Genomic DNA, 15,201 nt, shown 5'->3' on the forward strand with positions numbered 1-15,201 from the left:
GACTTGACTCCACGCTAGTCTGCTCATTCTGATTTGTCTGATATATGGAATGTACTTTGACTCTTCCTCATCTGTCTGATACCTGTTACCAACTCCTTGACTTGAACCATGCTTTGCCTGACCCTCTGATATTCTCTCTGCAGCCAAGCCCAGATCTCTGTACCAACGTTAAGGCCAGGGCCCCACGTAGCAAAAAACCCTGCGTACTACATTACCTGCAAAGTGGGTGGAATTCTGGCTATTCCCATCCACACATTGTAGAAAAATATTTGCAGTGCACCATTTCAATTATATAATAGTGGCAGAAAATACATCAAGGAAAACAAATCATTTTCTGTGAAAAATTCTGCTGAAAAAAATGCTATGTGTTTATGGCTTTGTCCATTCCGCATCAGTTTTTTTGGCTGTGGCTTACTATGTGGGGCTTTAGCCTCACGTGTGAATTTCAAGGAGGTCCCTGGTGGCACAATGGGCCCACAATTAGACGCTCATTGCATACTCTTAGTTCACATCTGCATTCGGTAATCCGTTAGAAGATTCCGTAAGGGGACCCTCCAAACGCATTTGCAAACGGTGTGCAGTGAAAGCACACGGACCCCATAGACTATAATAGAGTCTGCGTGAGATCTCCCCATCAGTCATGTGGACAGGAAAGTAGATTGTGAACTACTTTCCTGGCTGCATGTTCCCTGCAGAGATCTCACAGCAAGCACATGGACCCCATTATAGTCTATGGGGTCTGTGTGCTTTTACTGGCTCACCACTTGCCAGTGCGTTTGGTATTCTGTTCGGGGGGGGTCCCCATGCGGACTTTCCCGAATGGATTACCAACGCAGATGTTAACGAGGCCATAGCTTTGTGGAAGGAAAAAAAAAAAAAAACTTCTCATAGTTAAATCCCCATCATTGACCAGTGCTGGTATGTTCTTCTTGCTGAAACACACTTAAAGAGGACCTTTCACCATATCTGGGCACATGCAGTGTTATATACTGCCAGAAAGCTGACAGTGCGCTGAATTCAGCGCACTGTCGGCTTTCCCGATCCGTGCCCGGTGTAAAGCGCTATCGGTCCCGGTACCGTAGCGCTTTACAGTCAGAAGGGCGTTTCTGACCATTAGCCAGAGACGTCCTTCTGCCTCGCGGCGCCAATCGCGCTGTGCTGTGGAGCCGGGAGGAACTCCCCCCTCCCTCTGCTGATAATGCTCGTCTACGGACAAGCTGTGTGAGCAGAGGGAGGGGGGAGTTCCTCCCGGCTCTCACAGCACAGCGCGATAGGCGCCGCGAGGCAGAAGGACGTCTCTGGCTAATGGTCAGAAACGCCCTTCTGACCATAGAAGAGCTACGGTACCGGGCCGTAAGCTCTTCACACCGGGCACAGATCGGGAAAGCCGACAGTGCGCTGAATTCAGCGCACTGTCAGCTTTCTGGCAGTATATAACACTGCATGTGCCCGGATATGGTGAAAGGTCCTCTTTAAACATTAACTTCCATCTGCTTACTACAGATTATACACTAATACATTTTTTTTTCTGTAAATTGAGATAAATCTGTACATAAATGTGATAATTATTATTTTAGAGGAGACTTGCATGTGGAATTATAACTAGTTTTAAGTAATGACAGCTACTTGGTCATATTCACTGGTGAGGCTAAATTAAGACCTAATCATCACATAGATGTAGAAAATATTTATAGTACTCACAAGAGCACAAGAGATGCCGGAATAATTACTTGACTCAAGTGCACGGAACTCTCATGGCTAATTTGTATTCAGGCTTAAGCTAATTTGTAGAATTCCACATCTCGTAATGACAGTTTACATGCAGGTAAATGTAAAATAGAGAAAATATTCCCTAGGAATTTTTTTTGTGTTTTTTAAATGGTTTGTCGGAAACTGTGTTTTTCATTAAATAAATGTATTCTGCTGTAAGGTTTTATTTAACTTCATATTTTCAGCAATTAAAATAAAAGAGAACGTCCACATTATTTATTATGGCAAGATACATTCAATTTGTCAAAAACGACAACAGGAATGTGTCTATCAGGAGCCAGATTAGGCAATAAATCACTTACAGGCCATGTATTTGGCACTAGTGATGTAAGATATTACTAGTTTAATGTTGTTAAAAATACTGTATTTTTTATTGTACGAGAATCATGACTTAAGCTAGCTCCTTTGTAAGTGTACTGCCTTGATCTGCGCCAAAGATTAACCACAAGTTACTTACCAGAGATGGTTCAAACCTCTGATGATTCTTTTCAGGAGTGGATAGTTTGGTCTAATGATTAGTTTATACAATAAGACTAAAATAGACTTTAAATTGGTTTAAACCATAGTTTATAGCACTGTCAGGACTGCTAGGACTCTATCTAGCTCATTTATTTTACGTACGCACCCATTTGAACTTCTGCACCATCCAGTCGCACACTGCGGCGCAGAAAGCGTGTTCAGTTTTGATTTCTTACTTAGGGTTCCTCATGTGTTGTCTGAACACTGTCCTATTTCCTCACCTTGGTAATTGATTTACTACCACACCCATCTCCTTCGCCCCAATTTCCCTCTGCCCCTCTAATAGTTAATGGTAGTATTGCCTGTGTGATTGACAACCTATCTTCCTATCAGGTCTGGGGCGGGTTCTTCCTTCTTATTTATTGTTTGCTCACATTCACATTGGTGCTTGCTATTTCTTCGTGCGTGCTGGCATTACTCTTGCTCTTTTCTTACTTGTATTCTTATTCTTGACCTTTGGCTTACCTTTGACTATTCTCTTGGATTTTGATCTGTACTGCGTTGCTCGACTGTTACAAGACCCTAGGCTAGCTGACCTCCCTTTCTTTTAGTTTGTCTTGTCTGTGTTCTATGTTTTCACATACATAGGAAGGGCTTGTTGACCAGTTGTCTCCTGTTGCTTAGGATAGGACTGGCAAGCAGGAAGGGACAGCGGAGGGGGCGAGGGGGGATTCAGCTTAGGGCTCACTGTCTTGTTGTGCACCTCCCCCCAGGGTTCACCAATAGCTACTGGAGAATTGCTCCTCTGGCAATTCCCTTACAATTTTTAGCTTTGTAAGGTGAACAAAGCCAAAGTTAGGTCAAAGGGACAGTGACTTTTGTCTATGGGAAACAGTTTAAACTTACACTGTGCTGTCACTTTCTTTTATGTTTTCTAACATTTTAAAAAACTACAACATTTTGCCTGTGTGGGGAAAGGAACCTGTCCATGTTTTTTTTTCCAAATAAATAGCAGTTATCTTAGAAAAAACAGTGGTTATATCTAAAATTTAGCCCAAAGTGCATCAGGTTTGCTATTTGGAAGAAAAATTTGTGGCAGTGTGTTTGGTTAAAAAGTAGTGAAGTGTATCCCCCCTCCATCTTTTATGAGAGAAAAATGCTTCACCAACATGACATTTGTACTGGAGTAAGCAATGTTGTTCTTTTTTTACTTATTTTGTTTGACAGCGGCAAGTGGCAACTACAGAATATGAAGAAAGATTTGTGGCACTCTGAGTATGCTTGCCAGTTAAAAAGTAATGATGTACTGACTTCATGAAAAAGACACCAAAATTATTTCTTCATGAGAGCAGATGTGACTCTAAAATGATGTTGGTATTGAAATAAACAATGAAAACAATATTATGGACTATGCTCTGGCTGAGTGGTGGCAGTTGTGGCAACATGAGTGGCAGTACCAGTGGAGTAGCTAAAGTCTTGTGGGCCCCGGTACAAAATTTTGTCCTGGGCCTCCTACCTCTTCCCTACAGCATATTCTTGATAGTGATAGTTATAAATGCTGCAGCGTTATCTCCGATACTTGAAAGGGATCTGCAGGGTCCTAACAGTCTACGAGATGTGAGAGATCAGTGGGGGCCCCTGCTGATCAACTCATTGAAGGTACTGTGGTGCTTTTGCAAGCCTTGTAACTCCTTCACTATTTACATTGCACAGGATCTGTTTTATAACTACCACGCAATGTTATTACAGTCTGTAAAAATAGTGCACACCTGCTATAAAACAAATGACATGTGATGTGGATAGTGAAGGGGCCACCACACAGTATAATATGCTCCACAGTGGCCCTACACAGTATAAAATGATCCATGGTGAACCCCATGAAATTCAGCAGTGGCATCTATGACATGTGACCTCAGTCTCAGGCTGGAAGAGCCCAGGAGAGCCGAGTATAAGTATTTCTTATTTTTAGTCACCTCCCTTGGGCAGACATCTATTAGAAAGAGACCCTTTCTATTAAGAATATGCACAGCGATGGGGAACCAGGCATTCCTCCCCATGACCGAATTGTTATCACCTTGAGCAGTACGGTATGGAAAAATGTGATGGGCAAGGCTGCAGGACATGTCTGGCTGAGTGATAGCAGCTCTGGCAACATGCCTGTCAGTATGGAAAGACCATGACAGAGATGGCCACAGGAGATGATATCTGGCTGCTTAGGAAGGTGCTGGCAGCATCAACCATACAATACATGGAACATGATACAGGGAGACAGAGGCAGTGGAAGATCCATTTACTGGCATCAGCTGGACATGTTTGAAAATCCGCAGATCCATGCCTGATTCATTTTGATGAAAGTATTTTTTCCCCCACTTTTAGGGACAGTTTGGTCAATCTAGATGTTACAACAACACTGGCAGCACTGAACACCCGCTCTACCATTACTCTTCTGGCTGGACAACATAGAACTCCCATGGCAAACTAGGCCAGCTCCTTCATTGATGTAACTTATTGAACGGGAATTCCATGGGCTTAAAGTTATGTGCTGGTATATCGGAGCACTCTAGATATGTCTATATATGTTTGTGCAGCCAGTAAGTGTCAGTTAGCTGCTGTGAGTATGGTTGACGCTGCAAAGTAAAAAACATTCTAGTTCATCATGATTCAGATACTGTACTGGCTGCTGATCCTTTTCCTCCTGTAGCTGTGACACTGGCAGATATGTTGGCCTGGGAGCACTGACTGACTGAGTGAGGTGGACTGAGAGTGGGCAGAGGCGTGCTGGACAGATATGAAACTGAAAATGGTCTGCCTAAAAGCCGCAATATTATTATTATTATTATTATTAATAATTTCTATGCTTCGTGATCTTCTGCCTAGCATCTTCTTCTAGTACTTCCAGAATCCGATGTCTGATAGTTGTTTCTTGATTGCCAATACATTTGGAATGTGGTTGTTTCATTTATCATCACCTTGAAAGAAATAAGGGTCAGCCTCCCTCCCCAGGCTGTCATATATCAAGACCCTGGCTGTCGTATATCAATATCTGCATCCAAAGAAGAATGTTCATCCTCCTCTTTCAGTGTAGGAGTCCCAGGTTTTCCACTATGACAACCCTGACCCAGTTCAACTTCCATAAATTCCTCTTGCATAACATGCATGACAGTGACTAAGAGGTGGAAACTGTTCTTCTTTCCCTTCTTACATCTACTACCTTCTGCTGCTCACACCGACACTCCAGCATTTGCAAAGTGAAATTCCAGCTAGTTAAAATGTTGCAAATGAAATGCTGCAATGGCAGACCATTTTGTCGCTGCAAGTTCAGCCGGGTCCAAATCTAGTACATATGCCATTGCAGGGACAATGTGTTATTCTAACTAAGTGCAGTGCAACCAAAATAATTATGCCATCCAACTAGATCCTTGTTGCAAGATACAGAAATTAAATTATTGGCAATGAAAGGGTTAACTGTCCAGTGTCTTGAGATTTCTATGCTGTCACAGGCTCACAGCACAGCACAGAAATTCTCCTTCCTTCCACTCCTATGACACTCCTGACTATATGCCTGTAATTGATTAAATCTACTACTTATTCTACTATTATTCTCTAGTTCTGTAGTAAATTTTGCTGTTGTTTTCTAGTAAACAATGGAGCAATTGTTTTGGCTCATGCGGTGATGAATAACTTCTCTGTTCCCTAGCTTTCTTTATTACAAAATGACTCCTCTCCTCCTAGCAAAGTGCATTATATTCTGCACTATATTCTGCACATCAGACTATAATATCTCGCCTCTCGCCTACTAGTCATTATTGACTGAGAGGCTGACAGGTAATGTCAGGTGATACAAGAATGTCACACACGTCTCCTTTTTATTTTTAGTTCTCAGTGCTTGTCACAGTGGCAATCTTAGTTAGATTGAGACAAATCTCAAAGTATTCAGTTTCATTACAAATCAAACAACTGGGAATATTTTGGGTTGAATCCAGTTCATAACAAATCAATTTGCCCATCTCTACTTAAATAACCAGAGCAGTAGGAAAACATAGAAGCCTTACTCAAGATCACACTCGCAGCATTACTCTTAGTTGTAATAATCTCCTTTGATTGAGATAAATGAGCAACATAATCAAAAACATTCTCTGTAAGTACAACAATCCTGTGGCAGCTAGTGGCACCACCAAGACTGGAAGTATTGTTACTGTTGCTACCAACATTCTTATTGTTGCTACTTGCAGCCATAGATGGTATGACGGCAGCATAAGCGTTTCTGCCTGTGCTTCCTTTAGCTTGTCCATTGTCATTTTTTTAGTGATTTTACAGTACATTTTGGCAACAATTCTGACACCGTGTGTATTATTATTATTATTTTTTAACAAAAAAAAAAAATTATATTATTTAATGAAAATTAGAAAAGAAATCAGATTTGGCACTGTAAAGGTGACATGGCCAGGGATTAGACAAGAATACACTTCATGCCAGTCTGGTTGGACTTTTATACAGTGATAGTCGCAGTGTTGCTTTATTTGTTACCAGGAAACACACACACACACACACACACACACACACACACACACACACACACACACACACACACACACATATATATATATATATATATATATATATATATATATATATATATATATATATAACTTTTCATAAATGAATAGTGCATGTGACTCTAAGAAACTTTGTATTATATCTTATTAAGGAGAACAGTTTACTTTTCCATTTATTGAGCTGTTCTTCTTATTTTCAATCTGAGTACTTTTTTACATTATATTTATCTCCTTCTCCATATCCAGCCTCATACACTCGCTTTAGAGAAGGGAGGGGTAGAGTGGGATTCTCCTCCCACCTGGTTAATTGATTTATTGTCTCATTCTGTGCACTAGTAGCCTCCTATCTAGAAACCCAGCAATGTTGAAAGCACATGGAAGAGCAGAGTGTAATGACAGTGATTATATATCCCTCCCCTAGTCATAGCCAATAATGTAGAAACTCTGCAGCACCTTTCTCTCCTCATGTCTATGGTAAATGCTTTTCTATACATATAGGTTTCTATTTGGGGCGTCCCCAAGCCTCCCCGAATGGAAACCTGAATGCAGATGTGAATCGGGCCTTAGCAACAATTACTTTAGATTATGCAGTGATAAGATGTCTTTCCCAAAGCTTAACCCCTTCCGGCTGGTGGCCTTTTTCGATTCGTTTTTGACTCCCCTCCTTCCAAACCCTATAACTTTTTTATTTGTCCGTTCTCAGAGCCATATGAGGGCATAATGTTTGCAGAAGAAATTGTTCTACCATTTATTATTATTCTGTACAATATTCTGGGAAGCTGCAAAGAAATTCAGAATGGGGTGGAGTTGAAGAAAATGTGCATTTGTGCGAATTTTTAATGGGCTTTGTGTTCACTCTGCAGCCAAAATGACATGTCACCAATATTCTGTGTGTCGGGATACCAAATTTATATGGTTTTATATATATTGTAACCCCTTAACAAAAATCTATAACTTTGCAAAGCAAAAATAATTTTTTTCCTCAAAGTGGCCATATTCTGACCCATATCTTTTTTATATTTCTGTGTACAGGGATGCATAGGAAGTCTTTTTTTTTTTGCGGAGCCAGGTGTACTTTTTATTTATTACATTTTGAGGCATGTCTATTGCTTTGATCACTTTTTGTTAAAATTTTTATCAGATGCAAAAATATTTTTATAGTTTATTTTCTGTTTTATTTGTTGACTGTGCCTTTTCAGACACCTAATGTGTATCTGTTTCACAGTAACATTTAACATATGTATTCTAGAATAAGGGGGTGATTTGAACTTTTAGGGTTTTTTTTTTTTTTTTTGGGGGGGGGGTTATAACTATTTATTTATTTTTTCACTATTTTATTAGGCTTCCTAGGGGGCTTCAATCTGTAATCATTTGATTGCAAGACCCATAGACTGTAATATAACTGTATTGCAGTCTATGGAAGATTTACCACATAGCTATTTCGGCCGGTTAATCACCATACAATTATGGTGGATGTCAGGAAAGGGTTAAAAAAAAAACCTTTTGAAAAATTTGTTGAAATTGGTTAATTTTCAATCAGTTCACTTATCTCTATTGTCAACTTGTTTCTACAGGTGAAAGTTAACAAACTTGTCTTAACCAAAGAAGTTCAAGGAAATTGGTAGGACTTGAAAAACATGGCTGCTTTATTTAACTCAGGAAGTGACATCATAACCATGGTCACATGGTCATGTTGTAGCTCAGTCCCTCATTTTAATAGGATGGAGATATGCATTGCCATGTGACTAACGGGCATGAAGTCTGAGAAGAGAAAAGCAGCCATGTTTTTCAAGTCCTTCACAACTCCTTTAACCCCTTCCTGACATGCGCCGTAATAGTACGGCGCTTGTCGGGTCTGTAACTATGGCGACCGCCCGGGAGCCGGGCGGCCGTCATAGCCGCCGGGTGTCTACTGCTTTAAGCAGTAGACAACCGGCTCTAATGCCTCCGATCGGTCCCCAGACCGATCGGAGGCATTAACCCCTCCGGCGCTGCTGTCAAAGGCGCCGGAGGCGCCATCTTCCCGGCGGCGCATGGGCGCCGCCATTTTGGCAGGGATCGCCGGCTCCTGGAGCATGCTCCAGGGCCGACCCCCCGTTGCCATGACAGCCGGGAGCCTTGTTAAGGGCTCCCAGCCAGTCTGCAAATTCTCTCTTTTGCAGGCTGGTGTATACAGTCTGCAAAAGAGATGATGATTTTTTGCAATGCATTGCAATGCATTAGCATTGTAATGCATTGCATTAGTGATCAGACCCCCTGGGGTTCAACACCCCTAGGGGGTCTAATAAATGCAAAAAAAAAATAAAAAAAAAAGTAAAAAAAAATATAAAAAAATATAAAAAGTATTAAAAGTTCAAATCACCCCCCTTTCCCTAGAACAAATATAAAAGTAGTTAAAAACTGTGAAACATATACATGTTAGGTATCCCCGCGTCCGAAATCGCCCGCTCTACAAATCTATAAAAATATTTTTCCTGTTCGGTAAACGCCGTTGCAGGAAAAATAGTCAAAATTGCCAAACCGCCGTTTTTTCACTGTTTTAATTCTGATAAAAATTTGAATAAAAAGTGATCAAAGCAATAACATTTCCCGAAAATGGTAGAACTAAAAAGTACACCCGGCCCCGCAAAAAAAGACGCCCTATGCATCCCCGTACACTTACGTATAAAAAAGTTACGGCCGTCGGAATATGGCGACTTTTAGAAAAAAAAATTTTTAACACCGTTTTGGAATTTTTTTTAGGGGTCAAAATGTAAATAAAACCATATAAATTTGGTATCCCTGGAACCGTACCGAAACATAGAATACAGGGGACATGTCATTTTGGCTGCACAGTGAACGCCGTAAAACCAAAGCCTGTAAGAAAGTCGCAGAAATGCATTTTTTCTTCAAATCCACCCCATTCTGAATTTTTTTCCTGCTTCCCAGTACATTATATAGAATAATTAATGGTGGCATCATGAAGAAAAAATTGTCCCGCAAAAATTAAGACCTCATATGACTCTGGGAGCGGAGAAATAAAAAAGTTATGGGGTTTAGAAGGAGGGGAGTCAAAAACGAAAAACGAAAATCAAAAAATGCCATCGGCGGGAAGGGGTTAAACCACGTTTAAAACGTGTATGGTTTTTCTAATATTTAGTGGTCAATTAGGCTAGATTCACACTAGCGTTGGAAGTACAATCAGGGTTTCCATCCCCAAATCCATTTAAAAATGCCGAGAGAAAATTCCTGCAAGCAGGACTTTTTTCTTCGCATTTTTCAAGTGGAAACTAGACAGAGAATCAGGGATCCCTATTATAGTCTATGGGGTCTGTTGGGTTTTGACAGGTAACCACTTTTTAAGCGTATTAACTTTCTGTTTTTGTCAGGTCCCTAAGTGGACCTGAAGAACAGAAAGCCAAACGCTAGTGTGAACCTAGCTTGACAGGACTGATGTTACAGGAATCTAGCAGAATTTTGTAACTCTTTACTGTCTGAATGGGGATTAAATAACTCAAAATTAGCAAGAAATAAGAACTAAAAGAGAAACGCATTTGTGTTTAATCACCATTTTATTCCAAATAATTTTAAGTTAGTTGTGGATAGTTGTTGTATACATTTTTTGCTTTAATGTTTATATAATTGCGGTTTGCATGTGATGTAATTAATGTAGTGTTTTTTGTTATATTAAGTGATGAGTGACAATGCTCTGAGCTGAATAGAGCCTGCACATTGTCCATATATGTTACAGATAATGTAGCTCATTGTTACGTCACATCACTCTCATCAATCTATTGTTATTGTTGGTGATTTTACATTTTTATTTTTGGATTGTATTTAAGTGTTTCAAAATGTAAAGAAAAAACTACTGATAATGGACTTGCAAGCAAGATATCCTTAAAGATACAGTACTCCAATATATTCTTTGCTGAACCATAATAGAATTTGTGAATGTTTAAAGCATACTAAAAGATACAGACTAGAAGTAAATGTCAGGTGACCCCGGAGGGCTTATGTAGATCTGAATTAGAACTTCTTGACATCACCGCTGTATGTGGCCGCTGAGGCCATCAATTGGCTGCAGCAGTCACATGCTGTTATGTTACGTCATCACTCCTAGAATCCAAGCAAAGACCTGTGGGAGGGTCACCAGGGCATCAATGCTGGAGCAGCAGGGAATGTAAGAGGGTAGTAATATGTTTTTGTGCGTGTGTTTTTTCAATTTTATTACATTCGTTGCTTTTTTGTGTGTGTGTTGTTCTTGGACAAACCAAGATGTTATTCTGAACTTTGTGTTTCCTTTATCCTTTGGCCTCATTTTCTGAGGTGTAAGGTGACTACCTATATATTTATCTTTTGGGATTTTTTGTGGCTTATTATATTGTATTTATCTTTCTGAAGAAAAAAAAAATGCCCAGATTTACTATTGTGGTTAAGAGAAGACACCGGCATAAATGTGGAGCACCTTGAGGCATCTTCTGGCTTTGGCTCAAAAAATGCGGAATCTGCAAGAAATAAAGCAGCTTTTTCGTAATGTGGAGCCTAAGATAGTTTTAGGCTGTGTCCTTAAGGGGTTAAAAACAGACAGATGGCCAGAATGGTGATGAAAAGTAAATGATACACTGATTGATAATAGAAATTGAAAATTGAAAGTTTTTTTAATGTCTTTTTTTTTTACTGTTATGCCCATGTAACATAATCATTAGTAAATCTGGTGCAAACGACAATGGCACAAAGCCTCCTCATTGTTTGTGCATTGTGTGTAGTTAGGATCACACTGTTCCCATGTAAAATGCATTATTTGCAGGCAATTACAGTGAGTTAGTGTAATTAGTGCTTTACTGCTCTGTAAAGTGTCCATTATGTTTCACTGCTGGTATGTTACTTTCAGCGAGCAGGTTACCTTTTTATGCTGTTGTTTTCTACCACTTAAAATAATTGCAGTATATCAGCTATTGAAATAAGTAAGAAAGTTACAGGAAGGAATACTACATCAAGTTATTTGTTTTATCCTTCAAGTTAAATGTTCAGATGTGTGAAAAACGAAACCCCTGCGATCTGAACTCAGCAGCAAACTGTTAGCACTGGCAATCTTCCAGGATTTCAGAGATGTGAATTTGACCTTACTGAGAAAATTGTGATATGTTTGTATTTACATACAGGTGAGCAACCGGGGCAGAAGTGTAATATATGGAATAGGGGTAGACTGCACCAGTGGCGTAACTACCACCATAGCAGCAGAGGCAACTGCGACAGGGCCTGGGACATTAGGGGCCCAGTGACAGCTACCCCTGCTACCCCCGCTCTTATCACAGAAAAACTGTACTGTGATAAGAGAAGGGGAAAGCTTGTAGGACCTTTTGTGACGTCAGCCGTCACATGACTAGGTGGGCGTGTCTTTATAGCCCGTGCAGTCAGTCCTGGAAGAGCTGAAGTGAAGGAGAGATGTGCTGCTAGGTAATGAAGGGGAGGGATTAATGTGAGATGCAGAATAGAGAATGTGAGTGTGTGTAAGTGTGTGTGAGTGTGTATATATGTGTGGTGTGGAGGAGGGGGTCAGTGTCCTGATATTTGTGTATTAGGAGGAGGGGGAGGTCAATGTCAGTAGATGTATCAGTAATCTCCACATTGTTTGTATTCAGACTTGCCTGCAATTGCTGTGTCATGTGACATCCGTGCGTTATTAAAGATGGCCAACACCACCAAAGACTGCAGCAGAGCCGGAGACAGGTAAGTAACTTTTTTTTTATGTCTGTATCTCCCCTCGGTCTCCGATTATTATACTCTGGGGTCTGAAAATACCTCAGAGTATAATAATTGTTTATAGGTGTTCATTATGGGGCATAATCCCGTGTGCAGGAGCCACAATGGGGTATAATACTGCGTGCAGGGGCCACTGAGGGACATAATAGAGCGCGCAGGAATGCGGCAGTCGGTCAAGGTCTTCGGTGTCGGTCAGGAAGGGGGGGGGGCCATGTCAAAAGTTCGCCACGGGGCCCCGCCATTCCTAGTTATGCCACTGGACTGCACCACTTAGACAGTGCAGCTGTCATTCACTGTAGGCATTGAGATGAGAGAGTGGGACTACAAGAGGGAGGTCTGTATTGTTCCCAGGTGCCCTTGAACATTTACCATATGTGAATCTTTACACCAAAATGTATGCAGCAAACATGGGCTATTATGTACTAAACCCTGCACCTCTGCCTTTAACAATCAATATCATATTTACATTCCATTTATCCAATTCAGTCTTTGCACATATAACTGTGTAAATGTCATCTTCAGCATAATGTTTGGCATTGCAGCAGTTAATAACATCTAGCATCTAACATTTAGTTAAACCTAGTGGCGCAAGGACCACCATAGCAGCCGTAGTGGTTGCCATAGGGCCCACAACCATAAGCGGCATGGTGGGCCCCTGCTGATTTTTTTTAATAGGCTGGTACTTGCTAGAGTAACCTGCTGGAACATTATACTGTGTGGAGGGGCCACTATAAAATTTTATACTATTTGAAGGCCACTTTGGGACATTATAGTGTGTATTAATAGGGCATTATACTGTGTTGATATTATGAGGCAGATGTATAGGCTTTCTGAATTTCCATACATCAAACAGTGTATGGGATCTGCTCAATCAGTAAAAGTACCTCACAAGACTAGATTGTGAAATTGGCTTAGGTCTATAACTGAAGGAGAGTTTTTCTACAACGCCATATTAAAGTCAACCCCAACAAACGGGTCACATTGGAGTACGTTCTCATCTGGCTTAGGCCTGAATAATGTCGGGTAGAAATGAGAAAAGCTAGTGTGCTCATAGTGGGCTTCTTGAAGGAAAGCGATATTGGCCTGAAAGGACCGAAAGTCTTCCAGCACCAAATGTGATTTAGTATTTGAGCCCAGGACCTTAATATTTAAAGTGACTCATTTAAGGCAGGAAGTGTGAGGATGCAAATGTAAGGGTGGATTGGATCTCACTTTATCTGCAGAGCATTAGTGTATTCTTGTGGAGCAGTAGGATCAAGAGGGTGGTGGAAAGTGACATTACCAGAAACTAGCATCAGAGTAAGAGTCTATCTACCCTACATTATATGAAGCTAATCAAGGTTTTAAAGAACTTGAGACCTATAGACCATAGTAACAAAACAATGAGAGTGCACCTATTTAAGTCATCAAACCATGGGGGAGTAAGTAAAATCAGAGAAAATTAGAACAAAAGTTCATGGGTGGAACCCTCATCTTGTGGTTTCCATGTAGGTGGCATCACAGGACTACTGAGACCAATCAATGGCCTCAGCAGTCCCAGTGATGACACACTTTTCCCCCCAAATGTGTGATGAAAAGTGTGGGTGCATCTTATAGTCCGATTGTGGGTGTTTTAGTGGGAGGCAGAGGAGCGAGGTTGTAGCATCGCACCAACTCCTGCTGCCACCAGCTTCCTGCAGCGGGAGGAGTTGAGCAATGCTTTGGGCCCTTAGCTGAGAGAGAGTCTTGGCAGTGCAAGGGTGTCACGGCAGATGCTAAGTCTGTAAAGATGATGGCAGCTGCTCTGCTGCAGAGCGTTCACAGCAATAATATACAGCGGAGACCCAGAGCTAATACCCGCAATCAGAGTCCACTATGATCACAGGCATTACTACCTATAAGTACCCCCAAAGATATTAAATCTGACCCAGGACCAGTGGGTACCTTTTTTCATTGCAGACTGGCTCCTGCACGATGAGATCACAGGAGCTGACCTCTTCCTGTGACATCCGGGAGCCTTATGAAGGCTCCCAGGCCTGTCATAGTAATAGTCTATGACCAGCCACAATAGTAAAGCATAGAATCTCTGCAGTTTTATTGCAATCTATGGAACTTGCAGTCAAATGAGTGCAGGTTCCAGTCCCCTACAGAGCAAATAAAACAGTAAAAAAGTAAAATAAAAATAATAATAAAAAAATATATATATAAAAATAAAAGTTCTAACTCACCGTCCCCCCTTCCCTAGAATACATATAAAAGTAGAAAATTACTGTGAAACACATATACATTAGGTATCCCTGTGTCCAAAAATGCCTGGTTATACAAACTCATAAAAATATTTTTGCACGTAGGGTGAACGTCGTAGCGGGAAAAAAAAAATCAAAAGTGCCAAACTGCCATTTTTTTTCGCAGTTTTGCCTCTGATTTGAATAAAAAGTGATTAAAGTAATAGATATTCCCCAAAATGGTAAAACTAAGCAGTATACCTGTACCCGCAAAAGAAGATGCCCTATGCATCCCCGTACAGCTATAGGGCTGCCAATGTGGCCATGTAGCTGTTACAAAACTACAACTCCCATATGTTATTAAATATTGTACCACATTTTTATGCTTCAAAAATTTTTGCCCTATTTTCCTCATGTAAAACCTAGGTGCGTCTTATGGTCCGGTGCATCTTATAGTCCAAAAAATTTGG

Source organism: Leptodactylus fuscus, chromosome 6 (genome assembly GCF_031893055.1).
Source record: "Leptodactylus fuscus isolate aLepFus1 chromosome 6, aLepFus1.hap2, whole genome shotgun sequence".
In the NCBI taxonomy this organism is placed as follows: Eukaryota; Metazoa; Chordata; class Amphibia; order Anura; family Leptodactylidae; genus Leptodactylus; species Leptodactylus fuscus.